The following is an 8,224-nucleotide window of genomic DNA, read 5'->3' as shown; positions in this document are numbered from 1 at the left end:
TTTTAAATTTTGAGCTCAGTAAGTACCTGCAACTTTTAGTTAGAAATGATGAAATAATGTGAAAACGCATTTCAATTTTATAAAGGCATATTCCTTTATGTGTTAACTAAGTTTGGTTTATATTACGTCCGGTGGTACATGAAATGATATAAGATAAGTGTAAGTTAGCAAAAATTAGTAATACATAAGCTTTACTCAACCCAAAGTAATCCTGACATATCGTAAATTTAACCCCATCAAACCTGAAGTAGGGTTTAAAATATAATACGCGAAAATACGCTTATAACATATTCTGCTTTATATTGTAGATTATTAATAAAAAAATGGTAATTAATCCTTGCCACAAACGGGTTTATTTCAATCAGTTGTTTATTACCAATCTTTTCTACCTGTCATCTTTTGTTGTTTGGATAAGATTCCATTGTATTGAGTATTAAGAAATGGCGTCCGTCAGCACAAAAGTTCCGACTAAACCCTCTGCACCAGCCTGCAGTTATGAAAAAAAATCAATTTTCTACTTTTAGTGACGTTTACAGACTGTATGAATACTAGTTAAAGCACAAAAGAAATGATTATATGCAGAAGAGAGCGACATTTGGAGCACAGGAAGTTCTAAGTATCTCGGCAATTAATGAAAAGAGTCTAGTCAACCATATAAAGAAATTGATTTATAAAGTTAAGGGTCTTGGTAAATATCTTAGTTCTAAGAAGTCATTCATCACTTACCAAGACTGTTCAAAATCATTACAAACTTGTAAATGAGTTTGCAGCGGTGTACAAGAAAATTCACAATGTATTTGTCCACTGTCGCATAAAATACCTCCAACACAATGGTCTTTCTGGTTGGATCAAAAAAACTGAAAAGAAAATGTTTATAGGTGCTATTGATAAAAAGGCTACAGATAAGTTGCTGATGAAAGAGATGAGAGCAGTCAAACGTTTGAAATTTAAGCTCAATCCGAAAATAAAATATGAGACAAAAGTAAATTACATTTACTGCGACATGTGTGATGATGCTGATGATAATGGTGGTGATGACGTAGAACTGCAACTAAATATGGGTGATGAAGTTCTTGACAGTAAAATTTCTAGTGGTAAATCTGATGATGGTGTTGTAGCAGTCAGAAAAATAAAGCAATATCCAGAATTGTGCAAAGCTTTGGACAGATGCAAGATTAGTAATAGAGATGCTTGTCTTTTAGTGATTGCAGTGCTAAAAGATATAAAACTATTGTCAGCAAAAACTGCAATAGATCCTGCAATTTTAGATGCCAGAAAGGCCTTTGGTAATAGAAACAAGTTTCTAAGCATGCTGCTCAGATGCAAGAATTAATTTGTATTGAACTTAATGAGAAAAAAGACGTAACTTTTCAGAAGTCTGGTGTACGTAGGAGCATAAAGAAAGAACATTATGTTATTGTATTATTTCTAAAAAACAACTAAATGGATCATGTAACGTCAGAAACTGGTAAAGCAGCTGACGTTGCAAATAAGATACTATCAATAATTAAAAATACATATTCAGCAAGTACGCTACAAGTAGCTGTAGCGTACTTGCTGAATGTATTTAGTGTAGTTGCAAGACCACTACAATGGCTTGTTTGCCTGTTGCATACTAATGAACTACCATTTCGGTTAATACATTTCTGCTATTGATGGAGGATGTACATGAGATCCTAGTAGTTTCAGTGGTACTATTATGAGTGTAAAAGACTTTGGTCTTAAGGATTTACCAATTTTAAAATTTAAAGCTATGCTGGGAAAAGCAATTGAGGTAAGTAATGAGGTTTTTTTTCTCCTTCTTTTTCTTCTTCTTCTTCAGGTATACCATATTATTGCGGATCAGATTTATACATTAATATAATATTAATACATTATTATAATATTGATACATTAGTAAAGTATTGATGCAAACTTTAAATATAAATTTTGGTATAGTAACTATTATATATATTTATTTTTCCAAACTTCAATATCTAAAGAAAGGAAATCAAAGAACATTCAGCATTTTTGGGTATAAAACTCAAAAAATCTTTTCACAGATTCTCTAAACAGCGCCATTTGGCGTCTATGTAAAACTTTAATTTAAATAAATTTAAAAATAGTTTTTTTGTAATTAGACATAAATTAAGTTTTTCCAAGTTTAAGGCTTTCATATTTGTCATCGCATTAGAAGGATCGTCCATTCTACTTAGATAATGAATTGCTTTACAAATGTGGTTTTGAAAGCCTTTTAGTTCGATTAATTTTGTTTTGTGTGTAATAGTTCACACTATATTAGCATATGTGAGATGACTATGAATTAGGCTAAAGTAAAGTTTTTTTTTTTGAACAGAAATCAAGAAACGGGCAATATTTATATGAAGTACCTATTGCAGATGATATTTTTGATTCAATGTGACCAATATGATTTCTCCATGATAAATTTTCATCAATTTGAAAACCAAGAAACTTTGTATAGTTTTCCCGTTTTATTGTTATGTTGTTAATGAGCAACGCTGGAATTTTTAACGGTAGAGACACTGATTCACCTGTTTTATAAAATAAAATCTAGTTAGTTTTTTTTACAGTTCAAGGATTACAGTTTATTTGTTCAAAACCATAAATTAAAGTTTTCCAGTTCAGTATTCAGTGTTCCGAACATCGATTTTAAATTACTATGATTATAAAATAAAGTTGTGTTATCAGCATACATTATTGAAGATACTATGGATGATGCTTTATGCCTATCATTGATGTAAACTAAAAACAATAACGGTCCTAAGATTGAGTCTTGGGTACCCCACACTCAATATTAAGAACACTTGTCTGTTGGTTTATTACAAACTGCTTTCTGTTATTCAGATTTTTTTGCCCATTTATACATTGGTCTTTTGATATCATAATGTTTTGATTTTGGTAGTAAGATGTTGTGGTTAACTATATCAAATGCCTTTGAAAGGTGTATAAATACTCCCAGTACATGATCTCCTTTATCAAAAAATTGAAATATTTTATTAGTAAGTTCAATGATAGCATGCTCTGTTGAACAACTTTTTTGGAAACCAAACTGATTTTTATATAAAAGATTGTTTAACTTCAAGTGATTATAAATTCAATAGAAGATTACTTGTTCATAAACTTTGGAGAACACTGGATGGAGGGAAATTGGACGGTTGTTAGACATATTATAAAAAATTTTCCATTTTTATAAACGGGGTTTAGCAACTTTAGCAACTTTAAAGTTAAGAACAATCTAAGTACAGATCAGAAATATCTTCTTAGAGCATGTTTAGCAATGCAGCAAGGTTTACAGACAGTAACAAATTATGTCTTTACAGAACACAATGCCAGTAAATTTAAGCTATGCTAGATATTTGAAAATAGCAAACAAGATTTTGAGATGTATATGTCAAAAGAAGCCCGTTTCCCATCACTTTACAAAATTGTACACTTTAAAGTAAATGGTGACGCTCCTTCATGATTTAGCAGGAGTCATCCTTCTTGTGCTGATGGTGCAAAAAACTTTTTTTATTTGATGAAGCAGCGTGATGAGCTTGGAGCAGTTGATTGGAAAGTATTGGAACCTGTGTTGCAAATTAACGACTACTTTGCCCAATCCAAAAATATTCTTGTTTCTTGTTTTTTATGACAATGATGATTCTGTGCAACATTTTTGTTGTGACAAAGTAATTAATTTGCAAACTCATAAATGTAGTTTTTTTGTTCTTGTTTTTGATAATTCAAGCATCAAGCTTAACACCGTTGATATGATTGATTAGATTGCAATTGACCTCACCACCACCATACTAGCATAATAAAAATCTACAACGCTGTCAGTTTAATTTCATTTTTGGTATACCCTATCAATCTCAGGCAGTTGAGTGTGCTACTAAAGATATCTCTACAACAAGCTCAACCGTTTTTGGACATAAATTGCAATATGGGATAAAAAAACAGGGTGCTGCATCCAGAACAGACTTACGAAGTGTTAGCTGTAAATCAGACTTTTTGTAAACTACGGTTTATTATATTGTTTCATTGGACTAATAGTATCTAGAACTTTAACAGATATGACCAGGACCGGAGGTAGGTGGGTGTATGCTTTTTTTTTCATTTTTTTAGTAGGTTAACATGCTTATGACACACCCCAAAAGAAATACCTCTTCTCGCTGGTCCTGGATATGGCCTTTGTATCATAGTAGGTGCTCGATGAATTTCTAATACTTTTAGTTGTAAATCTTTTAAGGGTTAATCTTTGCAGGAAAGTTACAAGTACAAGACACCTGTTGTTTTAAATGTTTTTGACTTTTTTACAATAAGTAGCACCTATGGCAACTTTTTAGACTATAGTCGGTTTAGCAACTCTGAAGAAAATTATATATATATATATATATATATATATATATATATATATATATATATATATATATATATATATATATATATATATATATATATATCATTGAATATAAAAATCAAAATTGATAAATATTTATTCGGTTAACATAATAGAATATTTATATTATTAAACAATGCTTATGAATGCGTGAGACGGGTGTACGTTGGATAAGATTGAAAGATCGTTTTACTCATGCCAAGCCTCACTTATTTAACATGAACATTCCAAATATTTAGGAGGTTAATTTTTTCAAAGTACATTATTTAGATTAACTCGTGTTCAGTTACTTTTAGTGATTTATATTTATGTAAAGAAAACAACAAATATACATTGTGAAATAATAATTTTATACGGCAACCAAAATTTAAATCAAATATTGGCAAATCTTGCATTCCATTTCGTGGAGCATTTTTACGGAACAAAATAGTTTTGAATGGAACTATTATTTCCTTAAAAAAATTTTTCGATTTATGGCATTTTTCCCTATTCTCGAAAATTTTATTTTAATCGCTTCTTAAAGTATTTAAGCATTTTATTTTTAAATTTTATACATTTAACCACTGTTTTTTATTTTGATTTAGAAGGCTTATTTATGTTTTTATTTTGTTATTTTATTTATACTTAACGTTCTAGCGGTTCTCGATGACAAGACCTCGCGGTCTTCTACGAGGCTCCGCATTTTTTATTTGGAAAAATGTAAAAATCTCACTATTTATACAATATACTTAGATTTATGCTTAAATGTAATACAAAATTATACTGAAGATAAAGTACAAAGATAAAATAAAATAAAAAATATTCGCATTGCGTATCTTGCTTTTTTTGTTAAAAAGTTTTTTATTTTTGTTTTATTTGTGCTGCACCAAGCTTTGTTAGCATAATTGAGAAAAAGTAATTAAATGAGAAACTGAGATATATTCCAAGAATATTTGCTTTTGTATTGGAACGCATGCTGATATTTTTAGAAATTTTATTTTCGATTAAGTTTATGCGATTTTTCCACGCAACATTTTCTTATAATATTGTGATTCTTAATGTTAGTATTTCGGAGATTTAAAGGAGTTTTTTCTCTTTGATAAAAGCAATGAAAAATATTATACTTAATTTTGTTTAGGTTTACTGACAGTTTATATTAAACCATTCAGTTATTTTAGAAAGTCCTTTGTTGACTGTTTTAAATAGCGTTTTTATATCACTATGAGAATAAAATAAATTAGTGTCGTCGGCAAATAAACCACACTTTGTTAATTTTATAAAACTATTTTATTTTTTATTTGCTTCCAAGTATGCTTTGCCTATAACTTTTTCATGACGTAGTCCCCAAGAAGCAGCTTTATACATTTTAAAAATGTATAAAACTGCTTTGCCTTACCTACTTTGTCTTACGCTTTTGTACCTATGTGCACCCTAAATTAATTGACTTGCTTGCTTTTGTCTTTTATAAATATTTTTTAGGAAAGATGAATGATTGTTCTCTCAGGCAATATTACAGTAGTTAATATGACTATATATAAATGAATAGTATAAATTTTTTAAACAAATTTTATTCAAAAGATGTTTTGTCTTGTACATAATAACATCGCAAAAAACAATTCTATAGAGGCCTCACTAACAAAACCAGCACCTGGCGGAAAGAAATAAATAAAATTTAAAAAGCCTCGAAAATCCAATCCATTGATACAGATTTAGCAAAGCAATTAAGCGAAGGTTTTTTATTGTCTGGAATGGTTCAAAACAGCCTGACATATCTCGCTTTATAATTAAATCAAATCACCAAAATGTAACTTTACTTTTTACTACAGGCATCATTTCGAATCTTTAAAAAGATTTCAAACAAGGACCACCTGAACCCAACCAGATCTCCCCGAAACTACTCAAATGTGCTCGTCTTGAAATCTCCGATATTCTAAGTCTTCTGTTTAACCAATGTTTGTCTCACTCATTTACGCTTTATCAAAAAAAAGCAAACATAACACCTATCACTAAATTACCAAACCCAAGTAATTGATCTTATTAATATAAATACCTAAGATTGGATTTAAATATAGAAATAAGCACCGACCAACAATGGCAGCGCATCAAATTTTCCTCAGCTCGGTACTTAATTAGAAGTCTGAAAAAATTAGTCTTTTATAGCGAAATACTAGTAACAATATACCGAAACATTGGACTTCGTCAACTGATCCATAGCGCACCGTAACTGTGCACTAAGGATCAGTTGATACCGTTTCATAAAGACAAAAAATAAATCTAAAATAACAATAATACAAATATCAACTTTGGGTTCAAGATTACGACTTTTTACCTTACGGACATTGCGTCTTATAAGAGATGGGAAGCGTAACTTGTACACTAGTTAATTAAAGCAACTACAAACTTAACTATATGTGTATGCATGTATGTATGTATGTATGTATGTATGTATGTATGTATGTATGTATGTATGTATGTATGTATGTATGTATGTATGTATGTATGTATGTATGTATGTATGTATGTATGTATGTATGTATGTATGTATGTATGTATGTATGCAAAAATTTCGTAATTTCTAAATTTTTAGACCATTGAATTTAAATAAAGATCTATAAATTTAATCCTCTGAGTCTTTGAAACTTTATTTAGTTTTTCCATTTTAAATACTCATTAAATTATTCGAAGTATTTTTATTGAAAAAACTCTTTATTATTTTAATATTGTTAATTGTTTGTTGTGGAAGTGGAAGGCTTTCCGCTTTTGGTGGTTTAATGAACAAAATACATTTCTTTTTCTCAGTACTTAATGAAAGTTTATTTGCTATAAACCAATCATTAAGATATATAAGTTCTATGTTTACATAATAAAAAATATTTTTTTAAATTTGAGTCTGAAAAGAAAACATTAGTGTCATCAGCAAAAATAATATAATTAAGTATTTTTGGGGAAAAATAAATATAATTTATATAAGTTAAAAACAGCAAAGGTCCAAAACTTATTGATTCAAATCGTGTGCATGTTAAATCATATTGTACTCTTTGTTTACGATTTTTTAAATAACGATGCAGCCACTTTAATTTAGACATTAAATTTTCATCTTTAGAGGTAAATTAGCCACACTAATTTACCTCTAAAGTTGATTGTAAAAAAAGTTGGATAATTTAGAAGCACATTTGATCAGAAACTATTAGAAACCAAAATCAGGGAAAATTCTAAGAATTTATAAAATTCAAAGAATTTTTAATGAGATTTGGACCTAAAATGCAAAATTAACTTGTCTATCAAAAAAAAAAAACAAGTACTTTAAATCCCCAAATCAAAGTACTGAAAAAATTCAGTGACAAGAAGTCTTTAAAGAAAATTGTACAAACTGTTGAGTAAAAAAATCATTTATAACTATGGATATTGAAAGTTATGCGAAGTCAAATTTAAAAATGATACCAGAGTATCGATAAACGATATCAGGATATCATTTTTAAATGGAATTTTTTCGGACTTAATTTAATTAATTGAGTAGCCGTGGTGCAGTGGTATCACACTTGTCTGAGAAACAAAAAATTCGTGGTTCCAACCCTATTTCTGGGCAAGTTTTGCGACATCGGTTAGGAAGGAGTAGTGAACTTCCAATTAAATACTCATCCGCGGTGCTCTGTGATAAGTCCGTAAAGACTTATTGGGGCACCTAAATAAAATTAAAAAAAAAATTTAAGACAAAAAATTTAAGACAAACACTCAAGAAATTTGCAACAAAAATTATGTTTATGTGGAAATTTGTTTCTACAAATAAGATCTACGAAAATCATTTTTTTTGGAATTTAACTTTAATTTACATTTTTAAACAAAAAATTTTTTGTCTAATACTTTGTT

Source organism: Hydra vulgaris, chromosome 04 (assembly GCF_038396675.1).
Source record: "Hydra vulgaris chromosome 04, alternate assembly HydraT2T_AEP".
NCBI classification, from domain to species: domain Eukaryota; kingdom Metazoa; phylum Cnidaria; class Hydrozoa; order Anthoathecata; family Hydridae; genus Hydra; species Hydra vulgaris.
This window is presented reverse-complemented; position numbering follows the sequence as displayed.